The sequence below is a fragment of the Ceratotherium simum genome, chromosome 13 (genome assembly GCF_057802395.1).
Source record: "Ceratotherium simum simum isolate JZ-2026a chromosome 13, ASM5780239v1, whole genome shotgun sequence".
NCBI classification, from domain to species: domain Eukaryota; kingdom Metazoa; phylum Chordata; class Mammalia; order Perissodactyla; family Rhinocerotidae; genus Ceratotherium; species Ceratotherium simum.
The window spans coordinates 59,487,526-59,507,252 of NC_141912.1; the positions used below are offsets into that span (position 1 = coordinate 59,487,526).

A 19,727-nucleotide genomic window follows, 5' to 3' on the forward strand; every position below is an offset into this window, starting at 1 on the left:
AATGCAGAAAGGGCACAATGACCTTCCAAGAAATATGAATCACCAAGGAACTCTATCATATCCTTTCTTATTTGTATTACTTCCCTGCATTAGCCAGCCATCCATGCTGAAAGCCATAGTTCTTTTTCCTTCTAGTCCTTCCTTAACTCATCTTTATGCCAAAGGTAGAGAGGTGGGTGGAAGGAAATAAAAACAGTTGAATTAGTTTGCTCCGCATTTCCACTATTCTGGTAAGAATAAAATATATATTGTGAAATTTTGGTGATTATTTCCAGTTGAACGCTCCTATATTTGCATTTAAAACCGGCATTGTACAATACAAAGGTTAATAGTAAAATTCATGATAAAAAGTGAAAATATTAAATTTTTCTTTACTTTGAAAAATAATAGTAGCAAATAAAACAAGTCTAGAGTGAAACCATGGAAGAAAGGGGCAAAATTTATATTTTAGTAATTTTAACAGCACTTTTTTCCTGTTGTTTGAACAAGAGGCTCACATTTTCATTTTGCAATGGGCCCCGCAAGTTATCTAGCTGGCCCGCTACAGCCACAAATAATCAACTAGTCTTCTGCATCTGTCAGGTAGAAGGGGTCAGTCATGCAACACTCATTTCAGTCACATCTCAATAACTTTATAATAATTAATATATGGTTTTTGAACACTAAATCTACATATTCAAATTAAGAAATTAAAACCATGCTGTGATACCATTTCCTGGAGAAAACTTTAATGTAGAAATTTCAAATCTAAACAATAGACAAAGGTCAAAAATAAAGGCAGTTGTTTGTATACTTCAACCAAAGAAGACAGATTATCGTGCTGTGGGCTGCAATTTAGATTTTCACATAAACACCAAAGATGAACATAATTATCATGACCACATATAAAAAAATGTTATGGTGCTCGTACAAAAATGTATTATTATCAGAAAGACCTGGTTAGGCATCCTAACAGCTGACGGTATCTGACAGATTGCAGGACTACTAAGGTATTCAAAATTATATTCTTCATATTCTAGTTGAACCTGTTGTTCTTTGCCTGATGATTCCATTCTGACCACCACTTTTCTACACCCAGAAGGATCTATAATTTGCTCTCGAAAACAACTGCTTGATTGCTGTCCTGAATAATATTTAAAAAATTGCTATTTACCAAAAAATTCTATGAGGACCTTAAAACAATATCATCATCTCTCCAAATACTCAGAAATTCCAAACTATAGTTTACTGTAAATGTTGGGATCCTAAACTAACTCCATCATCCATTTTGTAATGGGGAAAAATAGAAACAATGCTGATTTTAGGAAAAGAAAATAATCAAATAAAAAATGATGTTTGTAAAATCCCATTTCATGTTAATACTTGAAGGTGGATGTCACCACTTGCTTCTTTACTGAGCAGTTCCCACTTTTATATTGAGCAATTGAAGCTGTGAAAAAATGAATACAACAGAATACATGAGCTGCTGAGATTACAATAAAGCCCCCCCAGTGTATGCCATTTTTAACTACTGATATTTTAAAAGTTCTCTTCACCAAGTGGCCTGTTTAAAAATAGTAACTACAATTATGAACAATTCTAATGAATTTCCTGTCTTGGAAGGCATTGTTGTATTGCCCCCACAAAGTTTACATTACATGTTACACTACATTTTCATCTTACAAAAAATGAAAAACACATGAAAATGACTTATCTTAGTCATTCACAACTAGTATTTCAGTCTAGAGTCATGGAATCCATAAGACAGTTAAAGGATTATTAGTTTGCCTGTTTTTCTAACATTCATTAAAAACTTAAAATTTATGCTCACCTTGAAGAACAGGTGATCTACGGAAGCAGAGGAAAACACATTTTGCATCTGTTGCTTTTAATATTATCTTTTAAAATAGTTTTATTTGGGGACCTAATTAAACCTACATTCAAGCATAATTAAGCAGGACAGAGAGCATGTATGCCACTCTGGTTGGCACTCGCACATGTCTGGGGGACATGTTCTCTTCTATGCCTGCCATTGCACAATAACTTTGGGCACCCAGCTAAAAGTCACACATCCAGAATCTGCCAAGAAAGAACATTTGACATCACATCTACTTTTTTGTTGTTGTTACCAACTCACAAGCAAGCCACATTCTGTTTCTGGGAAACAGCCAATTCTAGTAGAAATTCTAGTAAGGAAGAGGATTAATAAACTCCACCATTTTCCTTATTTTGAGAACAGCACATCAACGAATGGGATTCTATTTTATAACACTGTATGTGCAAAATGCTTAATTTTTTGGCCACACACAGTTTTCAGATGGGGAAACTCTTGCATTTTATTCAGTGACTTTATTCAATAGCCTGAGACCATTGATTATTCATGGCAAAGTGCATGATGCTTTGCAGTCCATAGCTCAGGGCCTGGATTGGGATCTGTTAAATTCAATCATCTCTTCCTCTCTTTGGTTAATGTCTAAATTCATTTGAGAAGATTTTTCTGGGGATTCAGATGAAAAGGATAAAGACAAAGTACTTTGAGAGTATGAAGAGAGCAACTCTTTAAACTTAGGGGAAAAAAATCAATGCGTTTCATGGGTAATTATGAGCTGGTTGCCTCTCTCTCAAAATATCTTCCAGCGAGTTATAGAACCTCAGAAGGGATGGCTTCATGATGCACACAGAGAAGCTGATCAGGTGCATTCAGCGTTCCTGTCTTGTCCAAGCTCCCACATCCCAAGTCAAGTATGAAAGCTACAAAACCACCAGTGATAAAGGAATGATGCAGGCAGGACAATAAGACAGTTCAGTAGTAAATACAGAGGCCTGAAAATATGAGGAATTACCCCCTTTCCTCCAACACTGGGCTGTCTTCTAAAATTTATTTGTTGCTCTGGGAGAAGAGAGGGGGAGCTTCAAAAATGATCCCAATTGAATTTCCCTCCAGCCGAGTAAGATGGAAGGTGAGGAGAGATTTATGCTGAGGCTGAATAAAGAAATACAATATACATGAGTTTATTGCGTAAGACTAATATGTGTTATAAAAGTTTGTTTCAAAGATTTTCATTGTTTACACATATAAGTCTATAACTTATTTGGAACCTCAGTGGTAGTGCTTACAGAATGATGGAGTAACTTCATGTATATGACGTGTAGGTAACAAAAGGTAAAACTAATCAGGTCCAATCTAAAATGCCTTTTGATTTTACTACATCGGACCAAACCACATAATTGCCACAATTATGTAAGTGAAAATCCTTGGCAAATTTCCACATAAACTTTCTTGGTTCTGTCTACTACAGAGTTTTAATATATTTACTGTCAATCTCCAATTATTTAAAAATAGTATATGCCTTTTTTTTGTGGGTGTGAGGAAGATCAGCCCTGAGCTAACATCCATGCCAACCCTCCTCTTTTTGCTGAGGAAGACTGGCCCTGGGCTAACATCTTGCCCATCTTCCTCCACTTTATAAGTGACGCCACCACTGCATGGCCTGACAAGCGGTGCGTTGGTCCAGGCCCGGGATCCAAACCCTGGGCCGCTGCAGTGGAGCGTGTGCACTTAACTGCTACGCCACCGGGCCGGCCCCCCCCAGTGTATGCCATTTTTAACTACTGATATTTTAAAAGTTCTCTTCACCAAATGGCCTACTCTTATTGTTCTAACTGCTTTTCAAAGGAATTATAGTTATTTTACACTAAAAGAGATTTTTAACTCGTGAGAATCAATGGTATATACCTTAGGGTATTAACCATTCATTATTTCAAACAGCAAAAGTGTTCTAGAGAATTTACCTGATTTTTTATGTGGAAATTTGATCTGGAAATACTATCTACATTACATAAGGGGTGAAATATTTAGAACCGTTACAAAGAAGAATCAGAAAATAATTGAAGAATCATTTTCACTTAAAATAAAGCACAGTATAAACTGAAAAGAAGGGCAAAAGATGCCAAAATACTAAAATATTGCTCCTGTGTAGCTGAAAATGTAGTCTCATCATATTTTAATTATTGTTACATCACTCTAACAAATAGAAAATACTATCAAATCACTTTCTATTTCTACTAGAAGACAATTGTATAATGCATAGATGACTCTTGTAAGTTTTGAAACATATTCATGTCTTTACAGACTGAAAAGGTTGATGAGACATGTTGCTTAACTGGCAGTCTTTGGTCAAATTGAAATATTATGAAGAATCTTATTTTTTACCAATAAGATGAGTTCTAGAAACAACAAAATCTTAAGCATATCATCTGGTAGCATCATTGAACCATTTTTCCACTTGGCAAAGAAATCAGGAAATGAGCTGAAAACCACTAGAGCCACATACCACTAATCCGTAAATTGAATTTTCCAGTTAAAGGAGATTTAAATTTCAAATTGGATAAGACAGAGTGAGAAACATATACTACTTGTTTTGTGCTTCTCATCAAATACCGCATCTCCAGAGGCCACACTCAAGTGACACAATCAAGACATCTCGTCACCTGCCCAGTGTTGGGTTACTTTGGATGTTTGCTAGGATAGCTTTCAAGTGTCCACAGCCAACATGGTACCTAGAGAACAGTTTCACTGCCTATACAAGACCAGTAACAGAATTTCTAGAAGCAGATTACAAGTTAAATAATCCACCATGCACATCAATACAATTAGGTATCATAAAAATAATTTATTAAAGCTTGAGCTAAAAACAAGGCAGCATTATCAGATGTATGTGTGTTTAAAAATGCAGACATATTATATATATAGACTAAAAGTAATACCAGTTCTAGAACATATATAAGTGAAAAACAGTTCTCTGTTTTTTGAGAAAGAAAATACAGTCAAGAAATTTTTCTTTGTCTCAAAAAATATTTATTTAGAATTGAAAAAAAAGAGTAAAGAAAGAATGGACAATCATTTTAATCATCTGAATTGTTCAAAAAATCGTATTTGACTGTAAGCTGCACACTAGAAGCTCTTAAACAGTATTTCTGTGTGTGTGGAAAGACTTTTCTGCTCAGAACTATCGAATTGCTGGGAATAGATAAGTTTGTTACTAAAAACTCAGAATAGATATGAGCAAATTCCTGTCTGTGTTTTCTTATTTCTGTAAAATCAAGCTCTCGTAGCAATATACGGGGACCCAGAGTGCCCTGCGTTCTGCTCCCTCCTCTGTCCTCCCGAGGAGACAAAATGCACTGATCATGTCTGACAACAGATTCACACAGTTTAAAAAATGAAATTGCTGTTTCATTCTTTCTTTTGAAACATCTCTCAAACAGTTAATTTTAATTTTCAAAAAATTTCACGAAAAGTTCTCTAATTAAGCCTCACTATGGCTGTTCTGAGAGACGTGTAATAGAACTACATGCTGTTAGTAAAGTGATGAGGAAACAGGGATTTTAAAAGTAGGTAAATCTATGTCAATATATGCAATGTCAGCTATTTATGAGTTTAGTGGGGGGATAGAGATTTAAGGCATGCAAAATAAAAATAAATGCATTTATTTTGTTAAGTAATAATATTTTAAATTTTTAATTGAGGTGAAAATCGTATAACATAAAATTAACCATTTTGAAATGTACAGTGAAATGGCATTTAATACATTCATAATGTTGTGCAAACACCATCTCTATCAAGTTCCAAAACATTTTCATCACCCCAAAAGGATACTCTACTCCTATTAATCAGACACTTAAGCACTAATGTTTTAAAACTTATTAGCCACTGCGATACAGAAAAATAGCACATCGTGTAAAAAAATTCAGAACTTCACATGGTTTTTGAAATATTATGAGGGTTCTACATTGACAAATTCTTCTACTCACAGTATTTTCAATTTTAGTGCAAATATATATTGTGAATATTTTGTTTGCTTTATATGGAAAATAATTCAAAAACAGCTATAATTGGAGAAGAGTCAAATTTAATTTTTTTAACTCAAGGCATAGGAATACACACCTGATCATCTCATTCCATTTCACTGTAACTGTCCCACACACCTCTGGGCAGCCCTTGAGCAGTCACACCATAGAGGATGCAGAATAAGAGCCGCCGGGGTATGAACAGGAAACATTAGAACTTTTATTTCTCTTACTTTTAAATTTCTATTTGGGGTATGTTTTTAAATTTTTATGTTAAATTGTACAATCGTACATCCATATGGTTTTTAAACAAACAATTATTAGGAGAATATGATTAAAGAATTTGCGGGCCATTAGGTTTCTAATATCCATCATGCTGTTTCCATGGATGCCTCTTTGAGTCAGCTCTGCCCCAAGAATCATTCTTAGGAATCTTCTGTCCAGACCGTACATGAGCTAACGTGCTCGTAATATGGATAAAGTAAGTTTGTCAGCTCATCCCTCATCAGTCACCCTGATTCTCTGAGCCTTCCTGGAGGTTGTCTGATGCCCTTTGGCATAGTAGTACTGTTCACCTGCACTTGTAAAGATTGTAATAGGTTGGAAAATTTGATCATTTCGATTTGCTGTGGCTGATTAATTCTGCCATGGTCTGTGTCTGGTCTTGGAAATGGGAGTACTCGGCAGATTTCTGGCTGCTAAGAGCTTTCTTGCCTGGAGCTGTTTTCCTCTAAGCAACAGCTTGGGGAACATAATTTCTCTCTCTCTACAACTGCTCTGCAGTTCCCCAATCTGTAACTACCCTCCAGGTAAAGCTGTAGTTAAAGTAACACACACTTAGCTTAGTTTTTGTGAGTGCAAAATAAATTACTTTACGATTGTTGGCAAGGATCAATGAGAACTTCCAGTACTCAAAGGGTCCTATATTCTAGGTCCAGGGTAATTTTTCCTCACACTTCAATAAGACAAGACTTGGGCTGAATGTAACTATCTTTAATTTCCAGAAAGTGCTTTCTTTTGGCAGTTCCAATGCTCTTCTGAAATCTTTTCTCTGCATTTTCTTTTCTGATAGCTCTTACGTTAGTCTCATTTTTGACCCTGTGCTTCTCAGAATCATTTAATGGCTCCTCCATCCCTCTCGGTGATCTATCTGAGTCATTAATGTGTGCAGAGGGAAGACCTGGCGTATAAAGGGCTCACGTTGGGCGTCACCTCACTGACAGAGTCCCCATTCTCTCTCCTTCTGCCGTAGGATGTGTGCAGAGAATTAGAATTACCTTCTTCTTTATCTTTTACCAAGTCTATTAAAAAAAAAGCCACATGATTGGGAGTGGGACAATTGTATATGTCACTTAGATTGAAGTTCTCTTTTCCATGCCTGCTGATGAACTTTGTTAGCTGTTGGTTATTTTTCTTTGAAGTTCTTCACATAATATCTATTTACACATATCTACAATTTATATCAAATTTTAAAAAAGGTAATAGACTATTAATGTAGATTGTGTTTTGCTCACCTTTTGCTCATCTACCTATGAGCTTTTGCTAATATCTGATTTCTTATTTAAGGTCTGGAAACAACATTTAAAATTTATTAGAAGCTTCATTGCCTTCTAAGATCAAAGAAAATGGAGTTTAGAGATAGTTGACTTTTTTGTTCCCTTTTTTTATAAGTCTGATTAGGAGCCAAGTTTTTAAGGCATAATTAAGCAGAAAATCGCTGCTTGCTAACATTTCAAAGCTTACTACATGTCAACCCTGTCTAGTGTAGGTCACATGCTTGGGCCTTTAATACTCATAAGATCAGAAGAAGTAGTTTCGTTGCTACTACAGACTGGATGACTCAATGATCATTCTAAAAATATTTTAGCAAGTCTCCCTAAATAAGAAAATAAAAAAAGTTAAAAACTAGACTCTAGAACCCAGATTCTGTTAAGCAGATATACCATCAAAAATTGAAAAGCAGATTTGAGCACATTTGAAATTGTGCGATCATTGATGTGCCCTGGATTTCGTGCTGCAGGAGAATCCTATGAGGAGAGTCAGGTCATAGTCAGACCTCCTTCAGGCTGTCTCCTTCCTTTTCATGTCACAGGAAGCTTGTTTTTGAAGCCTACCTGGAAATTCTGTAAAGTACCTTGTACTCTATAAGTAATCTCTTTCTGCTTACACTAAGTTGGACTTCATTGTTTGCAAAGAATAACAATAAAATAAACAGAGTTTATAAACGAGGTCATTGAGGCCAGAAGAGGTTAAATGACTTGCCCAGAGTCCTGTGACTAGTGGGTGGCAGGGCTGGGAACCTAGGCTGTCTGCTCAGAATTTCATGATCATGGCCATTGTGCCACTGTGCATTTTTTCTTTTTTTCAAACACATTTTAACTTTTAATATTTAAGTAAATACTAGAGTTTAGGAAGAGTAAAGTCTAGTACTTAATGCATCATAGAAAATATTTTAATATTGTTAATAATAGAATGCCTTAAAGTAACTGGAATCATTTATATTTTTTAAGGATATTATATAATTACATGCTACTGTTATTTGAGACTAATTTGCCTATGGAAAAGAAACAATTGGTCTTTGGTTTACTTTCTGTATAAAAACTCCACTTTCTGTATGAACATGATATTTATTCCAAAAAGGCATCAAAGTGATTTAATATTTTATCACCTGGCTATCATTTTCAAAGCTATGTTTTAGGAAGATTTCGCTAAAAGCTAAGTATATAATTAAATAGAGAGAAAAAGAGGTACTAAAATTCTTAGGCCAGCTTATTTCTCGGGCATCAAATGATAAATTTGTAGATTCTTCTGGTGGCTATAGATCCAAAAAGTAATAAGATAACTGAGATTGAGAGTAAAGAGTGCACGAGTGGAGATAAAACCATGGCTTTCGGTTTAGTGCACTAATGACAGCAGTAGCAGCAAATAGCCAAATAGTCATGGTAGTCGTAGAAATGAGTAGTAGAAATAGATAAATAGTAAATAATATTTTTTACCATAATATGTGTCATCCAAAGAAAACTACATCAGAAGGAAAATAAAAGATAAGAGCTAGAGTTACACATTTGATCATCTGCATAAAGGTGGATGGACATGGTTATAAACAATTTAAAATAAATCATGTGATCAAAGGAATTTCAAGGTTATTTCATGTATCTATATAAATATATATTTATATGTAAGTATATTTTGTATTTATAAAATTTATAAATATTACAAAGGTATACTCAAACCTATATCAAGATAATATTCACACAGAGACTTGTTCTATTTGAAATTCTTCTCTAGCAAATTATTAAGCAAGAGTTCATTTCTACCCAAAACAGATATAAAACTTTATTCTACCATAATAGACTCATAAACTGACTCCCAAAATTCTTCAGGTATCAAGAATTTCATATTTGCTATTTTAGTTGAAAATTTGGTTCCAAAGTTTTTTTGCAAAATCAAGCTCCACCTAGTTGTTCCAAATGCTTTTGGCTTTTAGATGAGATTTATGACAATATTTAAAGCCCACAGCAGCACCAAAACATCCTTTCCGCTTAATGATATGTTTGTAGGCATCTACTGATTTTTAATCCGAGACTTTTATTTGAACAAGAACTTTGCTTTTTAGTCATTAGATGCACATAAAATATGAATGAGGAATAGAACCACGGCAGGATTCAAGCTGTCATGTTTCGTAGCCTGATTCCAAATATCGAGATCTAAGATTATTTCCACAAGCTTAAGCTGTGTTAATTTATCAAGTCCATTTGCAAAATTTTTTTAAAAACTTGTGTAAGTTCTAAACAGTCATTCATGCTTGTAAGGACAAAGACAATTATATTTCTCCAACTTGTCTTTATTTTTAGTTAAAAACTGAACCATATTAAAATTGGAGCATTATGAGAGTGCTGCGTGGTTCATGTCCTACATGTAAAACCACCACAAACTGAGGGCCCTTCTGCTCAGTGGAGAAGCAATCTTCCTGAATGGAGTTCACAGTGACATATACTAACATGAACTTTTGTCTTATTATGCATCATAGGTAGGGTTAGGGGAAAAAAGGATCCTGAAAATTCACTCAATAAACAGATAATTTAAAATAACTATAAATATCAAAATTAGTAAATTTCCTGAATTTAAAAATAATAGATCTTTTGGCCATCTGTATATCTTCTTTGGAAAAATGTCTGATCATATCCTCTGCCCATTTTTTGATTGGGTTGTTTGCTTTTTTGTTGTTGAGTTGTATGAGTTCTTTATATATTCTGGAAATTAGCCCCTTATCAGATATATGATTTGCAAATATTTTCTCCCAGTTGGTGGGTTGTCTTTTTGTTTTGTTGATGATTTCCTTTGTCTTGCAGAAGCTTTTTAGTTTGATGTAGTCTCATTATTTTTTCTTTTGTTTACCTTGCCTGAGGAGACATGGTATTCAAAAAGATATTGCTAAGACCATTGTCAAAGAGTGTATTGCCTATGTTTTCTTCTGGGAGTTTTATGGGTTCAGGTTTTACATTCAAGTCTTAAATACATTTTGAGTTAATTTTTGCGTATGGTGTAAGGTAATGGTCTACTTTCAATCTTTTGCATGTGGCTATTCAGTTTTCCCAACATCATTTATTGAAGAGACTTTCCTTTCTCCATTGTATGTTCTTGGCTCATTTGTCTAAAATTAGCTGTCTGTAGATGTATGCATTTATTTCTGGGCTCTCAATTCTGTTCCATTGATCTGTGTGTCTGTTTTTCTACCAGTCCCATGCTCTTTTGGTTACTATAGCTTTGTAGTATATTTTGAAGTCTGGGAGTGTAATACCTACAGCTTCGTTCGTTTTTCTCAGGCAGGCACATGAAAAGATGTTCAACATCACTAATTATTAGGGAAATGGAAATCAAAACTACAATGAGATATCACCTCACTCTCATCAGATTGGCGGTCATTAAAAAGACAAGAAATAACAAGCGTTGGAGAGGATGTGGAGAAAAGAGAACTTTCATATACTACTGGTGGGAACGCAAACTGGTATAGCCACCATGGAAAACAGAAGGGAGATTTTCAAAAAATTAAAAATAGAAATACCATATGATCCAGCTATTCCACTTCTGGATATTTATCCAAAAAAACATGAAAATACCAATGCAAAAAGATATATGCATCCCTATGTTCATTGCAGCAATATTCACAATAGCCAAGACTTGGAAGCAACATAAGTGCCCATCAATCGATGAATGGATAAACAAGATGTGATATATATGTATACAATGGAGTACTGCTCAGCCATAAAAAGACAAACTTGTGCCATTTGCGACAACATGGATGGACCTTGAGGGTATTATGCTAAGTGAAATGAATCAGAGTGATAAAGACAAATACCGTATGATTTCACTCATATGTGGAAGATAAACAAAAAGCACATAGGTACAGAGAATAGATTGGTTGTTAGCAGAGGTGAAGGGGATGGGGGGAGGTGAAAGAGGTAAAGGGGCACGTGTATATGGCGACAGATGGTAATTATACTTTTGGTGGTGAACACGATGCAGTCTATACAGAAGCAGAAATACAATGATGTACAACTGAAATTTACATTGTGTTATAAACCAATGTGACTTCAATAAAATCAATTTAAAAAAATAAATAAATGCTTAAAAAATAAAAGTAAATAATAAAAATAATAGATCTACAGTGCTTTTTCTACAGATGTGACATTATTTGATGAAGTTGTCCAGAAAGAAGGGAAATTTTAATAGTGTCACTTTGGCCTTAGGCTCATTTATATAGTTTCTTTAACACTTGATAGATGGATCTTCACACACACATATGCACAGCAGAGTAATATCTGATTTACAAAATAAAAAAATCTTAGGATAAAATTGAATTGAAGCACCTATATAATCTGTCCCAACCTACTCTCCATCCTTGCCTCCTGCTACTCACATCTCTAACTCAGGGCTGAAATTCTCTGTTTTCCAGGAAAGACATGCCTTCTTATGGCCTGATGCTCTTTGTTGGTAAGGAATGTGCTTCCCCATCGTCTCTCCACGGAGAAGTCTGCTCTGCCTTGAAAAGTCACCCCCGTCGACTCCTCTCTAACTCCTAGGAAGATGGGCTAATTCTCTCCTCTGGTCTCTGACATCTTGTTCAGACTTTTATTATAACACTTACTGTGTTGTCTTGGAATTATCTTTTACCATATATTTCTTGCCCCAAAGGGTGAATACTGGAATACACATTTTGGTAAAATAACTGTACTATAATATCTGAACTTGTGTTATTTAAAAACACATACCTCCCTTTCACAGACGATTTTATTCCAATCCTCTAAATGAGAGAGAGTGAATGTTACACTGCCTCACAGAATCAGTAACTGAGTGGGTTGCATGTCCTTGGACTCCAACTGCTTAGTTTTTTCTTCCATTTCAAAGCTACCACTAGAAAAGAGTCATTTCTTAACAGATCAGTTATAGATATGTCTCATCATAGTACACACGAGTTATTTCATGAGCGTCAGTCTTGTGCTTTGCTTTTTGCTCCAACAGTTCACCAATAGGGCTCCTGTGGAAAACCCCCTTTGCGAAGCCTGGGCATTCTTGTGTTTGCCTCGCAGGCCACTATGCTCTCTCCTAAATAAGTTGACACTTCTGTTTCTTAGATTAATAGCAGACTAAAACAACTCGATTATAATGCAGAGCAAATGCTAATATCAAAATATAAGAGTATAGTTGGATTACTGCTAGTAAAACGAAAAAAAATTTTATTTGGTTACTAGTGATTGGGCAGCCTGGCCTTTGACTGTTTGGTTTCTTTTGGTTAGAGCAATGACTAAACTCGTCCCCACAAAGGAAAGATCTATGACTTTTCTCTCACATCGGCAACCTGGGGAAACCAAATTTGCACTCAGTCCATACCACAATACCGTCCTTGTGGAAACCCACCAATGGAGTGGCTTGTCTTGCCCTGACTTGAGGACAGAGACCCAATTTCTTCATTCCTTGCAATACAGTTTGTGTAGTATCCTGACTGGAATGAGGAGAAGCCGTGATATACCACATCTTTCTTGGTACGGATTTCTTTTCTTCCCTTCACTTTGGACTAGGAGGAAAATGGGAGATGGAGCTAAGTCTACTCTTGTTTTACTAAATATTTTGCTTTTAGGGCAAAGAGTAATCCATTTAGGAGGAGAAAAAAGAAAACACTCTTACATCTACCTACAATAGCAGAAAGTTAGTCTTTATTTTAATGAGACAGGTAACTATTAAGAGATAGAGAAGCTTTTTAGTTTGATGTAGTCCCATTTGTTTATTTTTTCTATTGTTTCTCTTGCCCGGTCAGATGTGGTGTTAGAAAAGATGTTGCTAAGACCGATGTCGAAGAGCGTACTGCCTATGTTTTCTTCTAGAACTTTCACAGTTTCAGGTCTTACATTCAAGTCTTTAATCCATTTGGAGTTAATTTTTGTGTATGGTGTAAGGTAAGGATCTACTTTCATTTTTTTGCATATGGCTATCCAGTTTTCCCAACACCACTTGTTGAAGAGACTTTCTTTTCCCCATTGTATGTTCTTGGCTCCTTTGTCAAAGATTAGCTGTCCATAGATGTGTGGGTTTATTTCTGGGCTTTCGATTCTATTCCATTGATCTGTGTGTCTGTTTTTGTGCCAGTACCATGCTGTTTTGGTTAGTATAGCTTTGTAGTATATTTTGATATCAGGGAGTGTGATACCTCCAGCTTTGTTCTTTTTTCTCAGGATTCCTTTAGCTATTCGGGGTCTTTTGTTGTTCCATATGAATTTTAGGATTCTTTGTTCTATTTCTGTGAAAAATGTTGTTGGAACTTTGATAGGGATTGCATTGAATCTATAGATGGCTTTAGGAAGTATGGACATCTTAACTATGTTAATTCTTCCAATCCAAGAGCACGGAATATCTTTCCATTTCTTTGTGTCTTCTTCAATTTCTTTCAGAAATGTTTTATAGTTTTCGGTGTACAGATCTTTCACCTCTTTGGTTAAATTTATTCCTAGGTATTTTATTCTTTTTGTTGCAATTGTAAATGGGATGGTATTCTTAATTTCTCTTTCTGCTACTTCGTTGTTAGTGTACAGAAATGCGACTGATTTTTGTATGTTGATTTTGTATCCTGCAACTTTACCATATTCGTTTATTACTTCTAAAAGTTTTCTGGTGGATTCTTTAGGGTTTTCTATATATAAAATCATGTCATCTGCAAATAGTGACAGTTTCACTTCTTCCTTTCCAATTTGGATCCCTTTTATTTCTTTCTCTTGCCTGATTGCTCTGGCTAGGACTTCCAATACTATGTTAAATAGGAGTGGTGACAGTGGGCATCCTTGTCTGGTTCCTGTTCTTAGAGGGATAGCTTTCAGTTTTTCACCATTGAGGATGATATTAGCTGTGGGTTTCTCATATATGGTCTTTATTATGTTGAGGTACTTTCCTTCTATACCCATTTTATTCAGAGTTTTTATCATAAATGGATGCTGGATCTTGTCAAATGCTTTCTCTGCATCTATTGAGATGATCATGTGATTTTTGTTCTTCATTTTATTAATGTGGTGTATTACATTGATTGATTTGCGAATGTTAAACCATCCCTGCATCCCTGGAATAAATCCCACTTGATCATGGTGTATAATCTTTTTAACGTATTGTTGTATGCGATTTGCTAGTATTTTGTTGAGGATTTTTGCATCGATGTTCATCAGTGATATTGGCCTGTAATTTTCTTTTTTTGTGTTGTCCTTGTCTGGTTTTGGTATCAGGGTAATGTCAGCTTCGTAGAATGAGTTAGGAGCTTCCCCCTCCTCAATTTTTGGAAGAGTTTGAGAAGGATAGGTATTAAGTCTTCTTTGAATGTTTGGTAGAATTCACCAGGGAAGCCGTCTGGTCCTGGACTTTTATTTTTGGGGAGGTTTTTGATTACTGTTTCGATCTCCTTACTGGTGATTGGTCTATTCAAATTCTCCACTTCTTCTTGATCCAGTTTTGGAAGGTTGTATGATTCTAAGCTTCTGCACAGCAAAGGAAACCATCAACAAAACGAAAAGACAACCTAACAATTGGGAGAAGATATTTGCAAACCATACATCTGATAAGGGCTTAATCTCCAAAATATATAAAGAACTCATGCATCTCAACAACAAAAAAACTACCAACCCAATTAAAAAATGGGCAAAAGACCTGAACAGACATTTCTCCAAAGAAGATATACAGATGGCCAACAGACACATGAAAAGATGTTCAAAATCACTAACTATCAGGGAAATGAAAATCAAAACTACAATGAGATATCACCTCACGCCTGTCAGAATGGCTATAATTAACAAGACAGGAAACAACATGTGTTGGAGAGGATGTGGAGAGAAGGGAACTTTCATACACTGCTGGTGGGAGTGCACACTGGTGCAGCCACTATGGAAAACAGTATGGAGATTCCTCAAAAAATCAAGGATAGAACTACCATATGATCCAGCTATTCCACTGTTGGGTATTTATCCAAAGAACTTGAAAACACCAATTTGCAAAGGTACATGCACCCCTGTGTTCATTGCAGCCTTATTCACAATAGCCAAGACTTGGAAGCAACCTAAGTGCCCATCAAGGGACGAATGGATAAAGAAGCTGTGGTATATATACACAATGGAATACTACTCAGCCATAAGAAACGACGAAATCCAGCCATTTGTGACAACATGGATGGACATTGAGGGTATAATGCAAAGTGAAATAAGTCAGAGGGAGAAGGCCAAATACCGTATGATTTCCTTCATTAAGTAGTAGATAATAACAACAATAAACAAACACATAGGGACAGAGATTGGATTGGTGGTTACCAGAGGGGAAGGGGGGAGGGTGGAGGGTGAAAGGGATAATTCGGTACATGTGTGTGGTGATGGGTTGTAATTAGTATTTTGGTGGTGAACATGATGTAGTCCATGCAGAAATAGAAGTACAATGATGTACACCTGAAATTTTTGCAATGTTATAAACCAATGTTACTGCAATAAAAAAAAAACACACAGATGTCCATAACTCTTGGATAAATGACTTACTCCTGTAATCTTGAATATTCTCATCTGTAAAACATGTAGTATTATTGTGTGCTAATAATTTCAATCTTGAAGGGTTGGGAAGACTGAGTAAGTCGATTGAATTTAGTGTTTATTGTAGTATCTGTTGCATGGGATTTACTCAAAGCTGTCAACTAATATTTTTGTGATGTGCTGAAATAAAAATCACAGCCCAAATTAAAAAAAAAAATAATAAAAAAAAAAAAAAAAAAGAGATAGAGAGTATTTGGCTGTATGATCTTCGTTTCAAACAAGACGTTCCTTTTGATCCATCACTGATCAAAGGGAAATCATCTTATAGATTCATTGCCATGATGAGCTACTTATTACCACTTTTCTTAGTCTATTTTCACTCAGTCATACTCAGTTATTTTTATGCATTTATAAATATAACTTTATCTTTGTAATTTTACCTAAAAGTAATTCTCTTATAACTTCATCTACTGTTATAATGAAAATAATGTGCCTATGTGAAGAAAATTGAAAGGTATAAGAAGAGTCATCCTATTTTTGGAGAAACGATATAACACTGATGATTTAATTCAATTTCTACTATCTCATTTCAACATATAATCGGTTGCAGTCCAAAAGTAGAATAAATTAATAATTGAGAGATTAAAAAGGAACTAGAGTTTCTAAATATATTTCACAGGTAAAGAGAGAACTATATTTAAAATCAAAATAAAAGAGGATGTAATTATCTAATAATTTACAAATAACTGAGACAGAGAACTCATTTCTTTTGAGCTATTTTTAACAAGAACAGTCAAGAGGAAATATTGACAATTAGCAAAGAGTAAAACCTCCAAATGTAAAAATTTTGAAAATAAGTGAACAGTACACTTTATAAAATTAATAGAATAGCCTCTAATAAGATAATATAATACCACATATTATTACCACAGAAAATGTCCATATGTAGTAATGCTAAAACAAGTCAAAACAAATGAAAATGCCTCCCTATCGTATTTAAACCTTTTCCACAATATTGAAGCCAAAAGAAGTCTTCAGCACAAAAATGCACTGTACATTTTGCTGGAGTTAGCTTTGCTATACTAAGCCTGCATTTGTGTACTCTCATTGAAGGTACCAAGGAGATGACACATACAAATAGACTACAATTGTCAGAATGCTGAGTGCAAACTTTGTGAGCATGGATAACCCTGTACAGGGCTTTGTGTCCTCACCCCATATGGTTCTAGTCTTTCTAGCATTCCCCACTAGCATCTGCACTCTTCTGCACATCTCTTCACCTTCTCCACACCATGCATCCTGGCCTCTCATAGACACCCCAAGCTGGTGAGGATTTTTAGATATTATCTTGTATGTAGGGTGACCAACCATCCAGTTTGCCTAAGTTGTTCCCGGTTTTATCACTGAGAGCCCTGTATTCCAGAACTCCCTCAGTCCTGGGCAAACCAGGATGGTTGGTCATGGTATGCTGTCTACATCATAGCTTCTGGTGTAAGGTTGCCTTAAAATGGGAATGGCATCAGAGCAGATCAAGGCAGAGAGAGAGAGAGAGCTGGACTGAAGCAGTCTACCTCTATCCACTTGCCTTCTCTTTAGGTGACTATGAGGTATGAAATGATCTAAAATACTCCCTATGGCCACAGCAAAGGAAGCTCAGAACTATGTGCCAGTGCATCCTGCCAGGGCCTGTGGACTCATCAAAGCATCCTAGAAGAAAGAAGCTATTGTGTGGAATAATCTAGAATCTCAATGGATCAGCAGTACCTTTAATTGGGGCTTATCAGTTGGAGAGGATGAGCAGTCAGGGCACAGTGCATTCACAGGGCCAAAAGGAATGGCTACTTGTGACACCAGCCATGGATGCTTCAGTGGGAACCCTGTGAAGTCAGAGGCTGACACTCAGACAACTGATGAGATGAGACATGTCAAAATGGACTGGTGGTATCAACGAGGAACAGCGGACACCTCAGAACAAGCCATCCTCTCCAATTCTTTGATGTCATTTGCTGGGCAAAGGAACAGGGAGGGAGGAGAAACACCATGCTTTTTTGAGATCATTTTGCTAAAAGAGACTGTTTTAAATGAGAAAGAAATGACTGAACATTTTTGTGTCACATTTTCCTGCCATCAGTGGACTTGGAGATTTCCTGACTCTACTTGAATTCAGTTAGTTTTTTGCATAAGTGAGTTGAGACCATCAACTATAAAGCCATTGCAATTTTGTCCAAAAAGATGGAAGCTTAAGGCTCAGAAGAGATTCATATGGAGCAGTGAGGGATGGAGAGATGCTTATTTTCTCAGTCAAGTGTAGAGAATCAACCTGTTTGAAGATCAACTACAAATTCTGACTATCACTTAGAACTTATTTATAACTCTCCTTGTCCTAGGAAACAGACTCAGTTTCTCCACAATCATTTCTTCATATTTAAATAGGGGAAGATAACAATAATACTTACGTCCTCACAAATGTTTTGTGAGGGTGATCAGAGACAATATATGTTTGTAATATATAATAAATGTTCAATAAAAAAGCTATTAATGTCATTATTATGAATATTACTTTGATTTCTTTAAGAGCTTAAATGCAAATAGAAAAGAGAAGCACAAATAGGACATATTGTATTTACCTGATAATTCCATTTCTCCTATTTATGATATAATTTATCAAATAACATTAATACGAAAATGTAAAAATTGTTTTTGTAATTGTTGTGATGACTGACTGTGAATATTTTTTTAAAAAGAAGAAATTAATGAAAGTCCTCATCCAGCAAGGTCCAGAAGCAAAGGCTACCTTGTGTCTGCAATGTACGCAGCCCAGGGACTCTGTCCACGGATTACCTGCACATCCATCTGGTGGAGTCTGAGCTTAAATCAGGGGGCCCCTGAGAACACACTAGCTGGAGAAGACATCAATCGCTTCTGATGTTTCTCCAAAGGGCAGGATGAGAGTGACGTGGTAGGGAATCGGGGCTGATTCTGCTGTCTCTGTTGAGTAAGACGATTAATTTCTCCAAAAGATTCATCCTCTCTGTTTTTGTTATATTTCCTGCTGTTTCTCCACACAGAGAGAAGCAGATATGTGCATGCATGTGCTTTCAGAGGTAAATATACATGTACTTTCATATATTTGAGAATGTACACACACACACACACACACTTTTCCTTAGATAGAAAACTGTTTAAAGTTTATTTGGTACCTTGAGTCCTTTTCTTTGCGAGAGTGACTATACTGTTTTATGCACCCACTGCTTTATTGTCTTGAAAGGAAGCCTGCGTTTATAGTGCATTGATTTTTGTAGGTGTATCTGTGGTCTCCTTCAGGTTTGATTGCTCTACTTTTGAAATCGAATTTATTTCATAAAATTATCTATATAATGTATCACATTAGAAATAAATTCCCTGTAGAATAATATTAATAAAATTATGGAAAATAACTTACTATAGAACCCAACTGTGAACAGAGCACGGGACAGGCATTGGGTTGCTTGCCGTGGTTATTCTTGAGCAAATCTTCCGTGCTTCTTGTATTTTGAAGAAAAAACATATTTGATCTAATGTTACAAATTCCCACAGGCACAAATTTTAAAGAAATGAAGTTGGACTTTAAAGAAATATTTTTATGGCTACAGCTCAGATTTAATAAATTCTGAAAATATTTTACACCATTTCTTCAGTTGTACTTCATTGAGCTGTTAGCACTCTTTTCAAATAATTATGGCCCAGAAAATATTAGCTAGGCTAAGGGAAAAGTTTTGAAATCCTAACATTTTGTAAAAAAATATTTGTATCACTTAGTTTTTTTAGGAATACAAATGTAGTGTAGCACAAAGTCAAACATTCTAAAGGGTA

The 19,727-nt window shown here is 35.5% G+C and overlaps 1 protein-coding gene across 1 annotated transcript in view; it reads right to left on the reverse strand.

The window, feature by feature from the left end:
* The window catches only part of EYS (EGF-like photoreceptor maintenance factor), a 332,267-nt gene that overhangs the window by 110,036 nt on the left and 202,504 nt on the right, over positions 1–19,727 (reverse strand). The window lies entirely within an intron of this gene.